This window comes from Microcaecilia unicolor, chromosome 10 (genome assembly GCF_901765095.1).
Source record: "Microcaecilia unicolor chromosome 10, aMicUni1.1, whole genome shotgun sequence".
Classification (NCBI taxonomy): domain Eukaryota; kingdom Metazoa; phylum Chordata; class Amphibia; order Gymnophiona; family Siphonopidae; genus Microcaecilia; species Microcaecilia unicolor.
Genome location: NC_044040.1, coordinates 144,792,890 through 144,817,697, shown reverse-complemented (window position 1 = coordinate 144,817,697; position 24,808 = coordinate 144,792,890). Strand labels below are relative to the sequence as shown.

Sequence of the window (24,808 nt, the reverse complement as noted above, 5' to 3'; positions counted from 1 at the left end):
GGGAAGGTGTGAGGAGGCGTGGCCTATACCCATGGGGGACTGAGATGCATCAGATGACATGACAGGGAACCCTGGAAGCTGCACTGAAAAAAACACACAGGACATGTTGGCAGATCACACTCATTGGGGACCAGCATGTTTGCATTGTGACATGCGACGAGGGTTTGGTGACGTGTTTTTGTTGTTTTTAGGGGGGGGCAGTGGGAAGGGTGTTTAGCACATTACTTTTATGTGAGGGAGGCCATGACATCCAGTAAAAGTAGGGCCTCAGGCAGGTCTACCAGGACACCACTATCCACCCACCCCAGAAAGGGGGAGACTAAAGTGAGGCATGTCATCTCATTCATCTGGGGGGGGGGGGGGGGGGGATGGTCGATGGAAGTTGCAGCCACAGTCATGGGAGGGCACCTGCAACCTGCATCCTTGATCTGGCAGCAATAACTATGTTATTACTTATTAGTTGGCTATTAGCCACATATTGTACAGGACGTTTGCATTAATCAATAAATATATTTACAAATCAGTACAGGTGTGCTGTTTTTGAATACTTACGGCGAGCCCTGAGGTGCCGTCACACTGCCCGGATGAGGTCGGGCCGCTCCCGCCGCACACGGCGGAAGCGCCTCCTCAGGGACTCCAGGTCCTGATGCACTCCGAAGCGTCTGTAAGATATAAGTTTGTAGAGCAGGGGTCAGGAGGGGATGGTCCTTTTTGTCCTCTGCACACATTGATTTGTTATTCAAATAGCAGAGAGAGAGGGTCAACAGTGTTTGGGGGGGGGGGGGGACCACCTCCATTGGTACTGAATCATACATAGGAGCCACCTTTTTACCATTTTGGGGGGTCCAACCCCCAGTGGAGATTACCCATCCCTCCCTCCATACATACAAGACATTTCTTTTATATTGGGGGTGCTGAAGCACCCACAGCAGCCACCACCGAGTTGGTTCCTATGCAGATGATGCCATAGAGGTGGCCATAAGGCCCGAAAGTATCGTTTGTATGCATTATAATGTATGCTTGTAAATGTACTTTATATGTGTTAGCATTACCATGTTATAAAGTATGGTATACGTTTAATTGGTATCATGTTTCCACTATTCGGATGTGTTGTAAGCCACATAGAGGCTGCAAAGAGGGATTTGAATCTGGCGTTCACAGGCAAGATATACATAACTAACGAAATACATTCTTGTATGTAGGGATGTGGGAATGGTCATCCTTTCAATAACATACATTTTATTAGTGATATTGTGCATATTCCTATATTACTCATTATCCTTGCATGCACACTCCAGTTACTGGTGGTAACATTGATGACGGAGCTGTTATATGTGTAGGTACAGGAGGGGGGGGGGTGGGCCATAACCTTACCTTTCAAGCCTGTCCCTAATACGGGACCAGGCTCGCATGGCTTGGAGCCTGGGGGGCAGGTGGTGGTGTTGCACAAACAGTCTATGGCGGTGCCTTAGGCAGAGGCGGACGAGCAGCAGGCTTTCCTCCTGCCCGAAGTTGGGCTCCCGTCTCTGCGCCATTTTTCCACGTGTTGGAAAACAAGTGCCTTATATAGACGACCTTGCGTGAGGGACGTCGTTTCATGCACAGCTCCATATATGGATGACCATCCCATATATGGCCCTATCAGCACGTGGACGCCGTCGTAAGCATAGACGTCTTTGACGTGCACATGCCTGGTTATGTGTGCGGAACGTGCCTTATATAGATGAGTTTGACGCACCCCACCCGACCCTTTTCACATGTACACAATATGCATATAGCTGCATGTTCAGTAGGTGTACAGTGCATGCAGGTCCGGACATGCAGATGGGCACATATGAGGAAAATATGGGTGCAGCAGCAGCATGATTTTTCTGTTGTTGACGCATATATGCGTTCCTCATATTTTCCCGTACCTGGATGGCCAGAACAACATGTACTGTACTTGCGGTACACCTATGTACATTCTTTTTACACACTTTGTGATTTGGTCGTTTGCACCTGCAATAATCGACCGTGTTAGGGCACCCAATTTAGTCACGCTTATGCGCTCGTCATTTGATTGTTTTCCTACAAGGATAATCGATTATCGAAAAACGCCCATACTATTTTCGATTATACATGTCTATTTTGGACGTTTCGTAAGAACGTCCTAATGCGTACTTGGACGATCTTTCAATTATGCCCCTCTAAGTATGCCAAGTAGCACTATAGAAATAAGTAGTAGTAATAGTACTAGTAGTATCTTTGCTGATTGCACTTCACTGGATCCATGTTCAGGCACAAGTTATTTTAAAAATAGCTTGTTTTGTGTTTCAAATTTTAAATGGTATGGTGCCTGAAACGTTTTAGCAGCTAGTGGCGTTAACTTCTGTTAGAGATTCTTCTAGGTCTAAGAACTGTCATTTGCTGATTTTTCCATCATTTAAATCTACTTAATATAAGAAAAAGTTGGAATTCTCCTTTTCTTATAAAGCAGCACAGATATGGAATGACCTCCGCTGGAGAAAATGTCTTTCTATATTGTTTTTTTGCACTTTTATTTGTTTCAAAAGTTTCTACTTTCACGATAATCTTATTTGCTATTTGTAAGGCTGACTTTATAGTAAACTGCTCTGGACCCTTGCAGGGGGATAAAGCAGTCTATAAATGTTGGATTACATTACATTACAAGATAAGAGTTGTGCATTTCCCAAAGCTGACATATTCCCATTAATAAATTCAGAATAAATACATTTGTTTCTAGCTTTTTGTCTGAGCATTTTATTTTGCTATTTGCTTTGGTCTCAGTGTCTCTTTTTTTTCTTTTCTCTGTTTTTTTTCCTTAACTCTCTTTCCAGGAGTGGAGGAGTAGCCTAATGGTTAGTGTAGTGGGTTGCAGAGGTTCAATGCCTGACAGTCAGCAGTTGGTTGAGATCCTGAAGTTCAATGCCTGACAGTCAGCAGTTGGTTGAGATCCTGGGGAACCAGGTTCAATTCCCTCTGCAGCTTTGTGTGACCCTGGGCAAATCACTTAGCCCTCAATTGCCCCAGGTACAATATAAAACTTAGATTGTGAACCATTAGGGATAGTGCAAAGTACCTGTAATAGAAACTGTAAACTGCATAGTCACCTCAGGGATCACTTGCGGTGTATCAAGTGCTTAAAATAAATAAATTTCTTCTCTTTCTATGTCCACCATCCATCTTCCCTCTACATCCCTATCTGTCCTGGCTAGCATCTCCCCTCCTTGCAGTGTCCCTATCCTTCCCCCATATACAGCATCTTCATTTTTATTATGTCCCTATCCCTCCCCCCTGTCTTCAGTATCGTACCTGTCTCTATGCTCCTCCATGCCCAGCATCTCTTCTCTGTATCCCTGCCCCTTCCAAGTTCAGCTTCTCCCCTCTTCCTTCCTCCTTCAATCCCCATTGCAGTCAGCATCTCTCCCTCTCTCACCCTGATACCCCATTGTCTAGTATCTTTATCTCCCTCCCTTTGTGGTTCAGCAATCTTTTCCCTTCTTGCCCCAGTCCAATCTCTATGTCTTCCTTCTATTCCTCCCATCCAACATTTTCCCCTTTTCTTTCCCCTTTGCTCTGGGTCTCTCTCTCTTCCTTCTACTTCCCCTCTCCAAGGTCCAGCATCTCTCCCCCCTCTCTTCCCAACCCCCCCCCAAAAAAAAAGAAATCTGGCATCTCTTAATCTTCCCTTCCTCCACATAGGTTTGGCATCTCTTTCTAGTCTCACTCCCATGCTTTTCTCCAAAGTCACAGCAGGTCACAAGCAGAGGCAGCAATGAAAACTGTCTGCCTCTGACCAGCCCTATCAGGGTTTCCTCTTCTGTGTCTCATTTCTCTTATTGAAACTTCCTGGGGGTGGGGAACAGCAGAAGATAGGCTCTCACAGGGCCAGCCAGAGGCAGGCCTGTTTTTATTGCTGCCACTGCTGGTGACCCACCATGACTTGGGGACAGTGGGGGATGGAAGGTTAAACAGGGATGCCACACCCACAGGAGTGGAGGGGGAGAGGACGGGAGGGATGTCGGACTACAGAGCAGAGGGAAGTTCAAGAGCAAGTGGCCCCTCCCACTGGAAGGCCAGGGCTTTTTGCTGGGCTTGCTGAATAGTAACTAAGCCCCTGCAGTACCATGTGAGCCATGATGTGGTGATATTTCAGACAAAATGTTAGCAAATCTGATGCAGCAGTATACCATTTTACACTGTGCCATCTGTGACAACATTTCACAACTAAAAACCAGAAGCAAACGCTGGAATCTTTCAAACCTCCACCAAAACCATAATGCAACATAAAGCATCTAGAGCAGACGGTCTCAACCCAGTCCTCGGGACACACCTAGCAGTCAGGTTTTCAGGATACCTACAATGAATATGTATGATATAGATGTGTATATAATGGAGGTAGTGTTTGCAAATTTATCTCATGCATATTCATTGTGGATAGCCTGAAAACCTGATTGGCTGAGTGTGTCCTGAGGACTGTGTTGAGAACCCCTGATCTAGAGACAACAACCAACCAACTGAGCTTTGGATATGGTCCTCCCTCCTTATATAGCTCAAATAATTCAAACAAGTTTACAGTTGGGGAAGTTACACCCAGAATGGAAAAAGGCCATTATTAATCCTAGACTTAAAGATGTATCAGCTAGTAATTCTATAGTCTCAAACTACTGCCCAGTGGCTAACTTGCCATTTTTTACCCAAAATAGCCTGAACACTTTGAGGTTTATTTTTAAAGTTCATAGACTTACAAAGTTGCATAGGTTACCACATAACTTTGTAAGTCTGTGTGCTTTGAAAATGATCACCATAATAACTCAACAACTAAATAACTGTTTATCCAAGACAAATGTCCTTCACCCCAATCAGTCTGAGTTTCGTAAAGGTCATAGTACCGAAACAGCCACTTTTAGCATTAGTGACCTATATCCCTGACTCACATAGACCAAAATAAACCTAAATATAACAATATAACATTGATATATTTAGAATTGTTGGCCACTTTTGATGTCATTGACCCTTACCACTGTTACTTACTAGACTCTCATCAATGGAGTCTCAGGAGTGGTTCATAGTCATTTCATATCTAACTAATTGAGAATACTCAGTTCAGTGGACCTCTTCATTATTTTATTATGACATTTCCTACCCACATTTTCCCAAGAAAGCTCAGGTTCAATGCGGCCTTAAATAACAAATTAAGAAGGAGCATTACAAGACAATTAGTATTAATACAAGAATATAACTTTTTAAAGGTTCTCTATTATCACCAATTTTATTTACTATTAATGGTGCCACTACTTAGAGGACTGAACCGGAGAGCACTACTTGAAGAAGGTCTTTTACCCCCTGATACAGCAGTTTGGTACTGCAAAATGATGGCCAACATTGGGAAGACCTATGTATCTCCTAAAAGTTAAAGTAATCGGATACTATAGAAGTTTTTATATAAATAAATAAATAAGTGGAAGGTTTTTTAAGCCAGTGATGATGAAAATGGGTTAAAGAATTCATACCTGTATGCATCTGAGGCTTTTCCCTTCCAGATCAAAAATAATGAAAAAATAGTTTTCTGGTATTTAGAATACAGAACACGAATTTGGTGGTGTTTTTTGGCTACTAACTCTAGAATAGTATAATTTACACATTTTTTTTTTAACAATCTAAGCACAATCATTTACACCTGGAGTAAGTGATGCACCTAAATGATATGTGGGTATTTGCACTGCTATGCTAGTATTCTAGAAAGGAATAGGACTTGATATAAAACCTTTCTGAGGTTTTTGCAACTACATGGTTTACATATATTCAGGTACTTATTTTGTACCAGGGGCAATGGAGAGTAAGTGACTTGCCCAGAGTCACAAGGAGCTGCAGTGGGAATTGAACTCAGTTTGCCAGGATCAAAGTCTACTGCACTAACCACTAGGCTACTCCTCCACCTGCTTTCCCTTCTAGAATAACCTCCCAATAGACGACTTCTCTGTGCCTAAAAGTAGGCGCCTTTCATTGGTTGCACTACAAATACGGATGAGGTATTTTTGAAACAAATGCAAGTCATAAATAAGCAAAAAAAATGTAAAAGGATATGTTAAAATAATTAATACAGCCCAGGGGCGTAGCCAGACAGCAGATTTTGTTATTATTATTATTTGTAGCATTTGTATCCCACATTTTCCCACCAATTTGCAGGCTCAATGTGGCTTACATTTGCCGTAATGGCGGATGCCATTTCAGGTAGTAGAATTGCAAAGGTTATTGCGTATGGTGCCTACATACATGATAACATACATGGAACATAACTTATATGGAACAGATCATGGTATATATATATATTATGATAACAAAACTACTAATTAGGGGATACACTTCAATTCCCAGAGCCAAACTTAGAATCTATTTCAAAAAGACTCCAGTACTGTTTTTATCACAAAAACTTTAATTTTTTGTGATAAAAACAGTACTGGAGTCTTTTTGAGATATATATATATATATATATATACCATGTGCGTACATACTGGTAGAGGAGAGTAATATGGTATTGCCTGAAGGTTTCAGGGTGATACATTGCAATATAATCTACATTAGGTCATCGACTGTAGAGAGATCTTGTTTTGCATAAGGTTTAGGGTGGTGGTGTCTGTCATGTGATAAGAGTTCGGTTTTGTATGGTTCGTGTGTAGTGTTATTATTTAGTATTTAAGATGGATATTAATGGTATGCCTTCTTGAAAAGCTCTGTTTTCATTAGTCTTTGGAAGATGGTTAGGTCTTGTGTTGTTTTTATGGCCCTCGGTTAGTGCGTTCCATAGCTGCGTGCTGAGTATGAGAAGCTGGTCGAGTATGTGGATTTATATTTCAGCCCTTTGCAGCTAGGATAGTGGAGGATGAGGTATGTGTGTGATGATCTCTTTGCGTTTTCTCCTAGGCAAGTCTATGAGGTCTGACATATAGTTTGGGGCTTCTCCATAAATGATTTTTGTGGACCATGGTGCAAACCTTCAACGTAATTCGTTCTTTTAATGGGAGCCAGTGCAGTTTTTCTCTTAGGGGTTTGGCGCTTTCGTATTTCATTTTCCCAAATATGAGTCTGGCTGCTGTGTTTTGAGCTGTTTGAAGCTTCTTAATGATTTGCTCTTTGCATCTGGCATAGATGGCATTACAGTAGTCTAGATGACTTAACACCATTGATTGTACTAGGCTGCGGAATACTTCCCTTGGGAAGAAAGGTTTGATTCTTTTAAGTTTCCACATTGAGTAAAACATTTTCTTTGGTGTTTTTTTCGCATGGTCTTCGAGTGTGAGGTTTCAGTCAATTGTGACTCCCAAAATCTTTAGGCTGTCTGAGACTGGTAGGCTGTAGTCTGGGGTGTTTATGGTGTTGGGTTTGTTTGTGTTGTATTGTAAGGATGGGATGAGACATTGTGTTTTTTCTGCATTCAGCTTCAGTTGGAATGTGTCTGCCCATGAGTTCATTGTCTGGAGGCTGTGTGTGATTTTAATTTGTGATTTGGGTTAAGTCTTGTTTGAACGGGATGTATATCGTGACATCGTATGCATATATGTACGGGTTAAGTCCTTGGCCAGATAGTGATTTGGCTAATGGTGTCATCATTAGGTTGAAAAGGGTTGGTGAGAGCAGTGATCCTTGTGGTACTCCGCATTCAGGTTTCCATGTTGTTGATGTTTTTGATTTGGAAGTCACTTGATAAGTTCTTGTTGTTAAGAAGCCTGTAAACCATCTTAGTACGTTTCCTCCAATCCCGAAGTAGTCTAGGATGTTCGAGAGTATTTGGTGGCTGACCATGTCAAACACACTGGACATATCGAATTGTAGGAGTAGGACATTGTTCCCAGTTGCAACTAGTTGCTTAAATTTGGTTATGAGAGTGGTTATCACTGTTTCAGTGCTATGGTTGGATCGAAATCCTGACTGTGATTCATGTAGTATTGTGAACTTGTCCAGGTATTCGGTGAGTTGTTTGGTTACCATACCTTCCATTAGTTTTATTATCAGGGGGATGGATGCTACTGGTCGGTAGTTGGTTGGGTCATTTAATTTCTTCTTTAAGTCTTTGGGAATGGGTGTAAGTAACATATTTCCTTTATCCTTGGGGAAGAGTCCGTGTTGTAGCATGTAGTTCAGGTGTGACATAAGGTCTGTTATGAATCGTTTGGGGGTGGACCTTATCAGGTTGCTGGGGCAAATATCCAATATGGAGTGTTTTTTGGAAAATTTGTTCAGTGCTTGAATTATGATTTCTTCAGTTAGCAGATCAAAGTCATTCCAGGTTCGATCTGCGGGGTGTTCACCGGGAGTTGGGTCAAGGCAGTCCATAAATTTTTCGTGATCAGTGGTATTGTGTGGTAATGTGGATCGAAGTTTTATAATTTTCTCATTGAAGTATTTGGCCAGTTGGTCAGCCGAAGGGGTGTCTGTGCTGTCTGTGGTCACCGGTGTGGTGTCTATTAGTTTGTTCACGATTTGGTAGAGTTTGTGTGCTTCTTTGTATTCTGGTTTTGTAATATGCTTTTTTGGTTTGTCTTATTGTGTATTTGTATTTTCTTTGCATTTGTTTCCAAGCTTTGAGTGTATGGTCATTTTTCATTTTTTGCCATGCACGTTCGAGTCTCCTGACTTGTGATTTTAGTTTTCTCAGTTCTTCGTTGAACCAAGATATTGAGCTGTGTGTTCGTGTGGTTCTTGTTTGTAGTGGTGCAATTTCGTCTAGTATGTTCCTGCATTTGTCGTCCCAATTTTGGAGATAGTGTTTGGAATCGGTCTGTGCACACCATTCGTTTTTGTAGATCTGTTGTCAGAATGTATCAGGATCAATCTGTCCTCTAGTGGTGTAGGTTGTGCATTCCTGCTTGGGGTGTGTGTCTTTTTTCCGCCATTGTAGGGCTGTGTTTAATTTATGGTGGTCTGATCATGGAATGGCTGTCCATTTTGTATCTGCGAGTATAAAATTTGAGTCTAATGAAAGTTTGTATGTGATGAGATCAATTGTATGTCCTTTGACATGTGTAGTTTGCATATTAGGCAAGTTAAGGTCCCATAATTGTAGAAAGTCCTTGCAATCTCGTGTGTTGGATGCCGTGGAGGGGCATAATCGAACGTTGCCAGCGATCTATTTTGGGGCGGCGCTACAGCTGGCCAGAACTGTATTATCGAAAAAGATGGCCGGCCATCTTTTTTTTCGATAATACGGTTTAGCCCGGCCAAATGCCAGAGTTCGCTGGGTTTGAGAAGGCCGGTCTTGTTTTTCAGCGATAATGTAAAAAAATGCCGGCGATCTCCAACCCGGCAATATCCAAGGCATTTGGTCGTGGGAGGAGCCAGCATTTGTAGTTCACTGGTCCCCCCTCACATGCCAGGACACCAACTGGGCAACCTAGGGGTCAGTGCAGTGGACTTAAGAAAACGCTCCCACATGCATAGCTCCCTTACTTTGGGTACTGAGCCCCCCAACCCCCCCCCAAAACCCACTATCCACAAATGTACACCACTACCGTAGCTCTTAGGGGTGAAGGGGGCAACTACATGTGGGTACAGTGGGTTGTGGAGGGCTCCCATTTACCAGCACAAGTGTTACAGGTAGGGGAGAATGGGCCTGGGTCCGCCTGCCTTAAGTGCACTGTGGTACCCACTAAAAGTGCTCCAGGGACCTGCATACACGCAGGCCTCTAGGACTTGTTGCTGCTGTATAACCTTGGCACACCAGTTGACACCTGAAGACTAATCTCTTTGAAAAAGTCTTTTATTTGAATAAGCACGTTTACTCACAGTTAACTGCAGATCAGAGGTTGTGCCCCACTGACAAAAAGTCTCCCTGGTACTGAGATGTGCAGTAAGTCAGAGCTGGCAGAATGGTGTACAATGCCCTCTTTCAGCAACATTCAAGGTAATAACTAAGTTCTGTAACGTGGGTAACACATGAAAGGGATCTAAAAGTGGCTGACAAAAATGGCCACTACCTCATGGACTACCGGAAACAAAACTGGACACACACTGACCCAGTTAGCAGGGGGAAAAGCACCATGGGAGTAGAGCCCACTACCCTATACCCACCACAATGCATTGCTGATGTGACTCTGCAGTGCACCTAACAGAAAAGGTGTCACACTCACCCTAGAGCCACATCACAACCAGGGAAAGGCTGTCAGAGGATAGGCCACATTCTGCTGTCATGGAGGTGGGTATGGAATTTGAGGCTGGCATACAGGCTGGCAAAAAAGGCTTTTAGTTTTATTGTTTTAGTGTGGAAGGGGGTTGGTGACCACTGGGGGAGTATGGGGAAGTCATCCCCGATTCCTTCCATTGGTCATCTGGTCAGTTGGGGCACCTTTTTGAGGCTTGGTCATGAAAATAAAAGGACCAAGTAAACCCGGCGAAATACTGCTGAACGCCGCTTTTTTTTCCCATTATCCGCGAAAGCCGGCCATCTGGTAGCCACGCCCATGCCCGCCCATGTCCCGCCTTTGCTTCGCTGCCAACAAGCCCCCTTGAACTTTCACCGGTGAGGCGACGGGAAAGCAACGATGCTGTCAAAAAAGCCACTTTCGATCATACCGATTTGGCCGCTTTTGCGAGATCGCCGGCCATCTCCCAATTTATGTCAGAAGATGGCCGGCGATCACTTTCAAAAATAAGCTGGATAGACTCTTCCAGGTATAGGTTTATGTCCCCTATTATGAGTAGATTGGTGTTGGATACACATGTATTCGATATGAAATCCATAAAGGTTGACTGGCATTCTTGCCAGTTTTCTGGTGGTCTGTAGAACAGGACTACGTTTAGATGGTCAAGCAGGTTAGTGTGCTGGATTCTAACTAAGGCAATTTCGAGTTTAGGTGTAATAGATTCAGCTGTTATTGTTACGGTGAAATGGGATCTATAGATTATTGCTATTCCGCTTCCTCTTTTTTCTTTCCTTGTCCAGTGCATAATTTTGTAACCTGGTGGGCAGAGTTCTAAGATTATGGGGTCCTTGTGATCATGGATCCAAATTTCGCTGATGAGTGCTAGGTCAAGATTGTCTGCTGTGATCCAATCATTTGTTGTTGTTGTTGTTTTATTTACTACTGATCTGGCATTTATGTATCCCACCTGAGTTGTTTGGTAAGGGTCTTTTATGTTCGTAGTTGTGATGATTTTCTTGTCTGTTCTTGTGTTGTGAAGGTTTGTTATATCCTTTCTTTCCTTTATGATATGTTTGTCCCCGTGGGGTAGTTTTTTCATTGTCTTGGTTATTGTTGTTCTGGTGAGGTGTAGTGTGCCTGGGTAATCTGAATAGATTAAGTATTGTGGGTATGTTGTTGGTATTTGTGAGGGGGGAGGTTAGTGTTTGGTGAATTAGTGATAGTGTGCAGGTTATTAGAATTAGCTTGGTGACAATCATTGTGTTGTATCTCTTTGGTTATACAGCTAATCTAGGAGTTGTGACAGGCTATGAACCTTGTATGAGATAAAAGGTATATATGAGTATTTAGCAGTGCAATATATTAGTCACGGTATATATAATAAGTTTATGCTTATATCGTGACAGGATGTAGACCTTGTATGAGATATTTGGTGTGTATGGGTATTCATCAGTGCAATATAGCAGCCAAGGTATATACAATGTTCCTAATCAGTAGGTAAAAATACTGATACATGGTATATATGAATGTTCAGCACTGTAGTATAGAAGCAAGGTGCGTACGGTAATCCTGTGCAGTAGATAGAAATACAGGTTTACGATTATCAAGAGGTAACGTTACAATGTTCACTTTCATGCAATGGTTGAATATATACACATTCAGGTAACATTTATATACATTCAAGCATCGTAAAGTTCTTAGCAGTTGAAGCTATATTATCACTCAGCTATAACTATAAATATCTTCTAGTGTTAATCAACATTGTAGCAATAAACAGCATAAAGTTTACAGCAGTTGAAGCTACATCAGAAGATATTTACAGCTATATCTGAGTGATATTATTAGTCAATATTGCAGTCAGATTAGATATTTTGGGTGGGCCTAGGCAAGAAGTGGGTGGGCACCAAGTGTTCTCCCCCACACACCAAAATAACATCTCAGCTTGTGGAAAAATGCTTCTTTCTACCTTGGCAGTCTGCAGCAGGCATGCACTGAAAACTGAGCATGCGCAGGTGCCAGTATTGTGGAGAGCAGCATTTTCGTTACCATCAGGGGGAAGTTTTCAGCTGGTGGAGCTTGGGATCCCCACCAGCTACTGCCAAACGTGTGCTACTGTTGTGGGGTGGGCCTGAGCCCTAAGTGGGTGGGCCCCAGCTCACCCAGTCCCACCTGTGGCTACGCTACTGATACAGCCATAAATGACAACAATAAAGTCTGTTTGGCAGATATTACAGAGCCTGCTATAGAAATACAGTAGCCACTGCAGAGGAGTACTCAAGCTCCTCTGTCATTTAGTCTGCTGGTCCAGTCATCACCACTTCAAGTAAAAGGAGAAGAATGCAATGGCTGACCCAGAGATCTCCTCCCTGGAGTGAAAGAGGAAAGATACCTTGAATGCACGCCTCATGATCCTTTATCTGGGATCCAAGAAGGAAAAGGCAATGAGTGTGGGAACAGGGGACCCAACCTTAAGGGGCCCTTTTACTAAGCAACGGCAAACCCACTGTGGGCTTACCGCGTGCCAGTCTGGAGCTACTTGTAGTTCCACCCCCAGCGTATGGCATTTCCAGCTCTAGCGGAAATATTTGAAAAATATTCTGCAGTCATTAACCCGGTGGTAATCAGGAAGCGCCGCATACTACCTGGTTACTGCTGGGTTAGCGCAGGAGCCCTTACCACCACCTCAATGGGTGGCGGTAAGTTTTCCCTCTCCATATGGCCATGTGGTAAGTGAAACCTTACCACATGGCCATTTCTTTTTTTGGCCTTTTTACCCACTACAGTAGAAAGGGCCTTAGCACATGGCAAAAACAGCCCCTTCCGGTAGCGCAGAGCCTTTTTTTTTTTTTTTTTACTGCAGCTTAGTTCGGTAATTAGCAGACAGGAGCTGAGAAAAAAAACTGAAATTGAGAAGAGATAAGGATTCAGGGCTGGGGCCTAAGGTGAGAGAGACAGAGTTCATGGTGCTTCTGAATCCCAGCACCAGATTCCACAGGCAGAGTGAAAAAAGTTACTTACACAATTTTTTGCAAGTTCCTACTTGTAGTAATTTTTATATATATACCCTCCTCCCACACACATACACGCTCTTGCATAGAATATGTAACTCCTTAAAGTTATGTATATAAAGCAGTGCTTGACAAATCCCAAATTTGCCTATTGGGAGGTTATTCTAGAAAAGACAGTAGGTGGAGGCGTAGCCTAGTGGTGGAGGAGTAGCCTAGTGGTTAGTGCAGTGGACTTGGATCCTGGGAAACTGAGTTCAATTCCCACTACAGTTCCTTGTGACTCTGGGCAAGTCACTTATCCCTCCATTTTCCCTGGTACAAAATAAGTACCTGAATATATGTAAACCATGTAGTTACAAAAACCTCAGAAAGGTGGTATATCAAGTCCCATTCCCTTTCTAGAATACTAGCATAGCAGTGCAAATACCCACATATCATTTAGGTGCAATCACTTACTCCAGGTGTAAATGATTGTGTCTAGATTGCTAAAACAACATATGTAAATTATACTACTCTAGAGTTAGTAGCCAAAAAACACCACCAAATTCGTGTTCTGTATTCTAAAGACCATTATTTTTTATCTGGAAGGAAAAAGCCTCAGATACATACAGGTATGAGTTCTTTAACCCGTTTTCATCAATCACTGGCTCAAAAAAAACTTTCCACTTATTTATTTATTTATATAAAAAGTTTTATAGTATCCAACTACTTTAACTTTTAGCAGATACATAGGTCTTCCCAATGTTGGCACCGTTTTCCAGTACTAAACTAGAAATTACACTGGCACCCTAGATTCCCGTGCCCTGCCCTTGTGAATGTTACATTCCTGTGCATCAATACTGGTTGGGCACTAAGTGGTATTCTGAAAATTTAATGCACAACCCGCATAGGGCTAGATTCTATATATGGCACAAAAAGAATTTGGTGCTGAAAAAAGCACTGTTCTATAAATTGTGCTTAAAGTTAGACGTGGTTTATAGAATAACGCTTACGCCCAGGGGTCATGCATAAATTTAAGGTGCCACCATTTGCACCAATGAAAATTTCACCTGCACCCAGATTTGTGTGTGGAGCCCTATATTCTATAATTACGCACGTAACTCAAAACCACACCAATGATCCACCCCAAAACACTCATGAACCTCTCATTTCTTTCCCCACCCCCCATTTTTGGGCCATGTGTAAAATATAAGTGCAAATCCTGCACCTAAATTTACATGCATGCATACATTGTAATTAAATCAAATTAGTGCCAATGAATTGCTTGTTAAAAAGCCAATTATTGGCACTAATTGGCTCGTTATGTAATTAAATTGTGCACCCAAATTTGTGTATGCAATTTTTATAGAATTTGGGGGATAGTGTGGAACTTCAAGAGGAGGTACACATGGGTGGATCATAGGCAGATAACACACTTATGTGCATATCTTATAGAATAATATGTTATGTGTTTTTAAATGCTCACATTTATGCCTGCTTTTTACATGGTGTGATAGCACCTATAAGTTGATGTGCAAAAGCAGACTTACACTCTACTCTTTGACCTCTTGTGCAAATTGCTTTAAATTAGTCACCTTATTTTCTAACTCCTCTTACTCTCTTACCTATCTATATGTTCCATCTTTGCTTATACCCTTCACTGTCAATTAAAATATTCTGTTACGTATTGAGTTGACATTGTAAGTAGTATACTATGCCATACTTTGTATTGCTATTTGAATATTTTTACTGCTGTAATTGTCTATTGCTTACATTTGATTTATTTTTACTGTACACCACTTGAGTGAATTATTTTAAAAAGGCAATAAATAAATCCTAATAAATAAATATAATTCTAGAACAGAATCTTAGCACCCAGATGCCATTATAGAATTTGCAATCAGCATCTTGCATTTGGTGCTACGATTGTTTGGCATCTCAGCTTAGGAATTTTTTTTTTCTCTCTGGAGAATTTTCGTATTGTGCTGAAGGGTTATGTGTTGCCTCATTTTGATTATAGTAATGCTCTTTTATGTGGTCTTTCATGGTCGACGCTAAGAGCATTGCAGGTAGCACAGAACTCTGCGGCATGGCTTTTCATGGGTGTTAGCCTCAGTTGAAGGTGTCGCATTGGTTGCCAGTTATGTGGTGCATTGAGTTTAAGCTTCTGGGGGGTGGTTGACTGGCTTCTTGTTTGGTGAAAGCTTGCTAAGGGGGTTGACTGGGGAAGGAGGGAGATGGTGGGATAGGGAGGGAGACTGGTGGGGAAGAGAGGGATAATAAAGAATGGGAGATGGGTAGGGGATTCAGACGAGACAGAGACAAGGTAACAGAGTGAGAAAGAGAGAGAGAGAGAGAGAGTGTGTGTGTGTCTAGGTGATGACAGGGTTTGGGTATGCTGGCTATTTAGTTCTACCAGTGGTCTGCAGTGGTGCACCCTCCTTACACATGGAATGAGAAAACAGCCTTAGTAAATCAGGCCATAAAACAGCTGCAGTAAACCTTGGAGGGGACAGTTCTCCTCTTCCCCTAACCTATTCTTCAACTTTTGTGGAAACAACAGGGGTTGATTGGGAGAAGGTCTTTACATTCAAAGAACATTTATTGAGACCTGATATAAAATATGCAAAAAGTCAAACATGTGATTATTTATAAATGATCACTAAGCAGCCCGCTATGTTAAGTCCAAAGAGCTGACACAAATATTATGTGAAATATATCCATTAGTAGTAACTAAATGTGATATTCTGGAGACACCTCAAATATTGTATGCAATTCTAATCTCAAAAAAGATATAGCGGAATTAGAAAAGGTACAGAGAAGGGCGATGAAAATGATAAAGGGGATGGGCCAACTTCCCTATAAGGAAAGGCTGAAGTGGCTAGGGCTCTTCAGCTAAGGGGTTATGATAAAGGTCTATAAAATACTGAGTGGAGTGGAACTAGTAGACATGAATTGCTTGTTTACTCCTTCCAAAATACTAAGACTAGGGGGCATGCAATGAAGCTACTAAGTAGTAAATTTAAAACCAACCAGAGAAAATATTTCTTCACTCAACATGTAATTAAACTCTGGAATTTGTTGTCAGAGAATGTGGTAAAAGCAGTTTAGCAGAATTTTAGAAAGATTTGGATAATTTCCTAAAAGAAAAGTCCATAAGCATTATTAAGATGGAGAAAATCCACTGCTTATTTCTAGGATAAACAGAGAGATAAACAGACAACCAAGGAAGGTAGTAGGGCAAGTCGATGATTACAATTGTAAGCTCCTTGAGCAGGGATTGTCCCTCTATGTCAAATTGTACAACGCTGCGTAACCCTAGTAGCGCTTTAGAAATGTTAAGTAGTAGTAGTAATTGTTGCGAAATTGGGGTATACACGAAACTGCAATTAAACCCCCGCGACCTATGAGACTTCCCTATTAAAAATAATGCTATGCTATGCTGACTGCATACGTATGAGTTCTACTGAGTTTTTGTGAGGTATTTCTAGGATAAGCAACATAAAATCTGTATTACTCTTTTGGAATCTGGCCAGGTACTTGTGACCTGGATTGGCCACTATTGGAAACAGGATACTGGGCTTAATGGACCTTTGATCTGTCCCAGTATGATGACGCTTATGCTTTTATGTTCTAATGTTCTTATGTAAGCCATTTATCCAATTAATAAATTGGCTTGGCTGAAAATTACTGTCTTCTATCTAGCTACAAGCATGCATGAGGTTCCATAGTGTACATAAATTTATCTGAGTTAAAAAGAAGCATTCCCAGGGAGTGTGTTTCATCAAATCAGGGAGGAAAACAGCTCTTGAACAGTAACTCCCCCCACCCCCATTTTCTAAGCCACGCTAGCGGCTACCATGCGCTAATGTCCACACAGCCCATTCACTTTGAATGGGCTGTGTTGGTAATGCCACGTAGCAGCTGCTAGCACAGCTTATTAAACGGGGGGGGGGGGGGGGAGTAAATTTTCTAAAGTTTGTGTGCTAATATGCCTCTGTTTGGCTGCCCACACAAACAGGTCCCAAATACGTTTGGAGCTTATAGTGCACATACTTTTAGAGAAACTACCCATATCTTTGAAAGCTCACTACAAAGTATGCAGGCTAAAAGTGCAACTATGCAGCTCTGTGACATAGAATTTTGTATTTTCAGAGTAAAAAGGTACATAAATCCAGGCAATGATTTCATAACTTTACATTTCATGGCTAAACGGTTGGGGAGATGCTATTCAGTTTTATTTGCTACAGCAGGAAACTCTTAAGAACCAAAAAAAGGGGGCTTCAGTTTCTAGCATGATTAAATTAATGGAAAATAACTGTCTGGATGTAAGTGTTAAGCTTCATAGTAAAGTGCTTCAACTCTAGCATCTAAACCACAGCAATTTCACTTCTCTTTTTTGAGCACTGATGTCTTGTTGATGTACTGAAGTTCTCATCTGCTGATTTCTAATTCAGCCCATCATTTTAGAAACCAACCATTTTTAGTAAGTGGGTTTTTGAACAGTCTGTTGTTTCAAAGGCTATTTCAAAATATTAAATACTGTGTAGTTACGCTATCATAGGACTCTTTTTTAAATGTACAACACACAGCAGGGGTAGACTGACAATATAGGCAACCGAGCAGTGTTTGAGGGCCCAGAGGGTCTGGGGAGCACAGTGCATCTCCCCCCACCAAACACACACTCACTACAGCCTCCCGGGCCTACCTTGAAGAGCCCTGGTGGTCTAGTGGCCTCTTTGGGGGCAGGAAAGAACCCCACTGTTTGCTGCCCACTGTGCTGCTCTGTCTGGCACCGCCTCATCTTCAAAATGGCTGTCAAGACTTTCTCGGGACTGCTGAGACCCATGAGACTGCTGCAGGAAGTCTCAGCAACCATTAAGAAGAAGTGGTACCATTAGGTAGAGCAGCAGCAGAGGGCAGGAAAGAAGGGGGTTGTTTTCTGCTTCCTGAAGCGGCAACTAGACCACCAGGGCTCTTCAAGGTAGGCCTGGGGACTGTAGTAGGCAGGGGGTGCAGGAAACAAAAAGGGGCGGTGGCAGCAGGGGGTGGCAGCAGGGGGTGGCAGCCACAGTGGGGGGAGGGGGCTCGATGACCCTTTCTGCCCAGGTGCTCAGACCACTGTCATAAGTACATAAGTACATAAGTAGTGCCATACTGGGAAAGACCAAAGGTCCATCTAGCCCAGCATCCTGTCACCGACAGTGGCCAATCCAGGTCAAGGGCACCTGGCACGCTCCCCAAACGTAAAAACATTCCAGACAAGTTATACCTAAAAATGCGGAATTTTTCCAAGTCCATTTAATAGCGGTCTATGGACTTGTCCTTTAGGAATCTATCTAACCCCTTTTTAAACTCCGTCAAGCTAACCGCCCGTACCACGTTCTCCGGCAACGAATTCCAGAGTCTAATTACACGTTGGGTGAAGAAAAATTTTCTCCGATTCGTTTTAAATTTACCACACTGTAGCTTCAACTCATGCCCTCTAGTCCTAGTATTTTTGGATAGCGTGAAACAGTCGCTTCACATCCACCCGATCCATTCCACTCATTATTTTATACACTTCTATCATATCTCCCCTCAGCCGTCTCTTCTCCAAGCTGAAAAGCCCTAGCCTTCTCAGCCTCTCTTCATAGGAAAGTCGTCCCATCCCCACTATCATTTTCGTCGCCCTTCGCTGTACCTTTTCCAATTCTACTATATCTTTTTTGAGATACGGAGACCAGTACTGAACACAATACTCCAGGTGCGGTCGCACCATGGAGCGATACAACGGCATTATAACATCCGCACACCTGGACTCCATACCCTTCCTAATAACACCCAACATTCAGTCCACTCCTGCAACACAGTTACATTCAGCAGCAGGGACGTAGCTATGGGTGGGCCTGAATGGGCCCAGGCCCACCCAGTTTTGAGTCAGGCCCATCCAGATTCAAGAGTCCCTCCCTACCGTGTCTCCTCACCCTCTCTCACCCCCACCATAGCGCTTGTATTCAACGCTATCGGCGCTGCCTCCTCCAGTCTCCGTCTCCCACTCCCGTGGCAGCGCTTGCGATTTGCTACCGGCCCTGCCTGACAGCTCAGCTGACAGATGCGGCGCAACGTCCTGCTCGGGGGTCTTCCCTCTGCCTCTGATTCAACTTCTTGTTTACGCAGGGCAGAACGCATGCGGCAGAGGGAAGGTCCTGGAGCAATTCGTCGGCTCCACATCTGTGAGTTGATGTCAGGCAGCGCCAGTAGCAAATTGCAAGCGCTGCCACGGGGTGGGAGACGGAGACTGTGAGGTGGAAGATGTGACCACCTGTGCACCAGAGCCTTGTTTAGCAGTGCCCACACAGAGACTACTTTTAGATGTAACGGTACCAAAACAACTCAGCTACATTCCAGTAAGTCCACAGGCATTTCCACATTTTTATGGCAGGCTATTAAGTTTTATTTTTCAATTGAATCGTGATGGGGACCGGTGGTCATGCTGTTGAACAAAAATGCTCTAGTTATGATTCTTGACACTTACTTAAAAGCCAGCTGTACTAATGCGATTTCCCATAGTGTCTAGACTCGAGAACAATGCTGAGTGCATCTAGCCCTTAATGAAGTTAGCTGGCTTCTCTGTTTCTTTTTGAGCTGCTGAAGCCCAATTTCTTTCTCTCTTCTTTTTACATTTCCTATAATAGTTCAGGTCAGGCCCGTATCCTCGTCTAAAACTCTATCCATGTGTATGTGTGTGGGTGTGGGTGTGGGGGGTAGTGCCCACCCACCCAACCTGTTGGCCTACCCAAAAATTGCCTTCTGGCTACGCCAATGCATTCAGATGCAAATTAACTGCTGTACCAAAGAGATTATGATGTATGTGGTCACTTGCAGTAACCAGAGAAAAATTGACTCACCCAGAGTCAAAGCAAGTATCAATGGCAGATGGAGAAACTGAATTAAATCAGTTATCTCCCCTCTGAGGTCTTCTCATCCTCTTTATCCTAGAAAACTGAACAATGTCCTTCTCTTTTCTCACTAACAACCATACATTTCAACAATTTGAGGGCACAGTCCCAAGACTCTTTGGAACTGGTATTGGCACACTCTGGGACCCTCACTCTGTACTCCAACACACCCTCACTCCAAACTGTAAAGAAAAAGCACCTTCTCTTCCCCTCCTGATGAACAGATAAAAACAGAGCCTCCTTGGATGCCCCTCCCTCTCTGTTCATCCTGGTCAATGAAGCCCCATGGATCACTGACCCCTCTTTCTTATGCTGTTGCCCTCCTTTTCCTTTACCTCACAAACTGGGACCTTCACAACTCCGGAAAAATTACTCTACTGGAAACCTAAGGGTCCCTACATAGATATTTCTTTGAAACTCTGAATCATGTTGTATCTGGGACTCAGCATCTTCAGTGAACCATTTTTACAGGGAAATACTATACATGATGCCAAACATTAGGCACTACTTCTGTGAAAAGCATTTTACTACTACTACTACTATTTAGCATTTCTATAGCGCTACAAGGCATACGCAGTGCTGCACAAACATAGAAGAAAGACAGTCCCTGCTCAAAGAGCTTACAATCTAATAGACAAAAAATAAATAAAGTAAGCAAATCAAATCAATTAATGTGAATGGGAAGGAAGAGAGGAGGGTAGGTGGAGGCGAGTGGTTACAAGTGGTTACGAGTCAAAAGCAATGTTAAAGAGGTGGGCTTTCAGTCTAGATTTAAAGGTGGCCAAGGATGGGGCAAGACGTAAGGGCTCAGGAAGTTTATTCCAGGCGTAGGGTGCAGCGAGACAGAAGGCGCAAAGTCTGGAGTTGGCAGTAGTGGAGAAGGGAACAGATAAGAAGGATTTATCCATGGAGCGGAGTGCACGGGAAGGGGTGTAGGGAAGGACGAGTGTGGAGAGATACTGGGGAGCAGCAGAGTGAGTACATTTATAGGTTAGTAGAAGAAGTTTGAACAGGATGCGAAAACGGATAGGGAGCCAGTGAAGGGTCTTGAGGAGAGGGGTAGTATGAGTAAAGCGACCCTGGCAGAAGATGAGACGGGCAGCAGAGTTTTGAACCGACTGGAGAGGGGAGAGGTGACTAAGTGGGAGGCCAGCAAGAAGCAGATTGCAGTAGTCTAAACTGTTGGAATGTAATTGTATTTTTACATGCATTGACTGTCACCTATTATTTCTCTGTGATTACTCTGTGACCTCTGATGTGAATTACTTAGAGAGGTCACACTGCTATGCAACTTCCTGTGGGGGCAGATGCAGCAGATGCAGCACATGGAGCACATGGAGCTCATGATCTCTCCTAACCTGAGAGGATCTATGGTGGTGTGAGCATCCATTACCATCTAAGCACATGGAAGGAGCTGATAATACAAATGTATAGTAATATGTATATATAAGCCTGTCTGATTATAATCTAACTGCAAACTGTGAGTAAACAGATGTTTTGTTACTTCAACTTTAAAGTGACTCAGCAGTGAATTATTCAGGGGTGAATGAGAGAGAGATGAAGAAAGAAATTAACATTTCTAAAGCTGAAGCTGTGTGTACTAAAATCTGCTAATTATTTACTACAAATAATCCAACAAAAGGGTTATGGGCCCAGGGGCCAGGAATTGAAAAAGAAGAGAAATATTACCAGGCAGAAAAAAAGGCCACATTTTTCTCTTAAGTTTTAAAGGAAAGATTCAGTCTGTCTCTCTCTCCCCCCACACAGCAGACAGAAGGCTAAGAAAATGGCTGAGGGAGGAAATTCACCATTTTTCTATTCTCTCAAGGTGCCTAAATTAACTGAGTTTAATTATCAGCATTGGGAACTAAGATTCATATGTCTCCTTCGAGCAAAAGGATTAAATATATGCTTAGACCAAGACAGAACAGCTGAAAATATGGCTGAATGGGACAATGCAAACTATTATGTGAAGTGCATGCTTTTGGAAGCTCTCTCAGAGAAACAAGCCATATTAGTGGAGGGAAAAGATACACCAAAGGACATTTTATATAAACTGAGAACTATGTATGCAACTACATATGCAAAGCAGCAACCAATTTGGCTGGCAGAGTTGAATGAAACCAAATTAAGGGATAAAAGTAAATGTAATGATCACATTATGCATCTTATGTCTTCATTTCAAAAGCTAGAACTTTCTGGAATTCCCATGTGTGATGCATTGAAAAGAGCATTTCTTTTTACCTCACTATCAAAGAAGTTTGATGTTTTTAGGTCTGTAAATGAGGCCATTGAAGGGCAATCTTTTGAACAGGCAACATCAAAACTAAGGCAGGAATGCATAATAAATGATTCTGAGGAGATGTGTTCTCAAAGTCAGTCAGAGAGAAATGAAACAAATTTCTTGGCAAAGAACAGAGGAAGGCGGAGCTATGGGAAAACTCCACCCAAGGGCAAGCTGATTTGCTACTCATGTGGAAAGGAGGGACATGTATCTAAATGGTGTAAGGAAACACAAAACACTCCCTCTAGCTCACCTAAGCCAATGGAACTAAAGAATTTTCAAACCAGGAAATGTATGAAGGACAAAGATAAACACAAGGGCTTTCTAATGGCAGAAAAATCTTTGACTATGGTAAATAATAATTCAAATGAAAGTACTTGGATTTTGGATTCGGGGAGCACATGCCATTTAACCAATTGTAAGGATTTCTTTCAGGAAATGTGTCCAGAGGAAGGTATTCTTAAAACTGCAAACGCAGGGACTGCTAAGATCCAAGCAAAAGGTATTGGATTCTTAAAATGCAAAGTGTCTAATGAAGTTAAAGAAATTCCTGTAAGTGATGTCTTGTATATTCCCCAAGCAGTTTGTAATATGCTTAGTGTATCTACATTAGATAAGAAGGGATTTGTGATTCATTTTGAAAACAGTAAGTGCACAATCTCTAAAAATGATGAAGTGTATGCTGAAGCTTTTATGCATAATGATGTTTATAAACTGAGCATTTCAGGTGAAGCCTCACATATGGTGCAAGTAAGGAAGAATGATGGTAAATGTAGTCCGGAAATCTGGCACCGCCACCTGGGACATCGTGATTCTAAGGTGATCCAGGATCTTTACAGTAAGCAACTGGCCACCGGCATTCAGATAAGTGCAAATGCTGGTAAAATGGAGAAATGCATAGACTGTGTTACTCAAAAAGGTGTGAGACCCTCATTTCCTGCATACACAGGAAATAGGAGTAATAAAGTGCTGGACTTAATACACAGTGACTTATGTGGACCGTTTAATATCCCATCATTGGGAAATAACAGATTTGTGCTAATATTCTTGGATGATTTCTCTAGATATTGTGTGGCCTATTTGCTGAAAGAGAAAAGTCAAGTCACAGACATGCTGAAGAAATACGTAGCCATGGTGAGCAATAAATTTGAAAGAAAACCAAAGGTTCTTCAGACCGACAATGGTGGTGAGTTCATTTCACAAAGCATGCGCACATTTCTAGAACAAGAAGGCATTCAGCATATCACAACAGTAGCTTATACACCAGAGCAAAATTCTGTTGCAGAGAGAAAATTTAGGTCACTTGTGGAAATGACCAGATGTATGCTGTCAGATAGCAATCTCCCTAAAAGACTATGGGGGGAAGCCATTCTCACAGCAGTGTACCTACAAAACAGAATGCCAACTAAAGGCGCTGAGCGCACACCACATGAGACATGGCATGGTAGGAAGCCAAACCTGTCACACATAAGAACATTTGGAAGTACAGCATATGCTCATGTACCAAAGCAAAGAAGGCATAAGCTGGATTCCACAACAGAAAGGGGCATTTTAGTTGGCTATGCTCCAGGACACAAAGGATATAGAATTTTGAATCTGAAAACTGGCATTGTTGGCATAAGACATGTTACATATTTTGATGAAAACAAAAGGGTTGATAAAGGCTGGATTATCCCAGATGAGCCTTATCATCCAGAATATGAAACTAGAACCATAATAGACATGCCAGTGTATATAAATGCCATACCAAGGCAGATGTCTGAAAGCAACTCACCTGTATCTAACGAGGAACAGGCAGAGGAAGCAGACACAGAAAGGATCATTGAAGAAGACAGTACAGTTGGAGAAGGGGAATCAATTGGAGAAGGACTCTCAGATTTAGAGGATGCGGAAAGGTCGGACCAACCTGTTGTCAGACGCTCATCCAGGGAAAACAAAGGTGTTCCACCCCCAAGACTGTCTTACCTAACAAAGTCAGCAGAAGCTCAAGAGCCCTTAACATGGGATGAGATTGAGAAAATGCCAGCAGAAGAAGCTGCTGAATGGCATAAAGCTGCACAAGAAGAAATTGATGCATTGGATAAAAATAATACTTGGATTCTTACAAAATTACCTCCTGGCAAGAAAGCTATAGGATGCAAATGGGTATTCAAGTTAAAAAGGAATGCACAAGGAAAAGTGGAAAGGTATAAAGCCAGATTAGTCGCAAAGGGATATCTTCAAAAATATGGAGAAGATTTTGATGAAGTGTTTGCACCTGTAGTGAAACACACGACAATCAGAACACTTCTGAGCATTGCAGTCTCAAAAGGCATGCAAGTCAACCACATTGATGTGAAAACAGCGTTTCTTCACGGAGATATAACTGAAGACTTGTACATGGAACAGCCAACAGGTTTCATAAATACAAAACAAAGACAGCTAGTGTGTAAATTAAACAAAGGTCTTTATGGATTA

General features: G+C 42.4%; 1 protein-coding gene across 1 annotated transcript in view; it reads right to left on the bottom strand.

Annotated features, from left to right (window-relative positions):
- The window catches only part of INPP5D (inositol polyphosphate-5-phosphatase D), a 420,594-nt gene that overhangs the window by 369,501 nt on the left and 26,285 nt on the right, over positions 1-24,808 (bottom strand). The window lies entirely within an intron of this gene.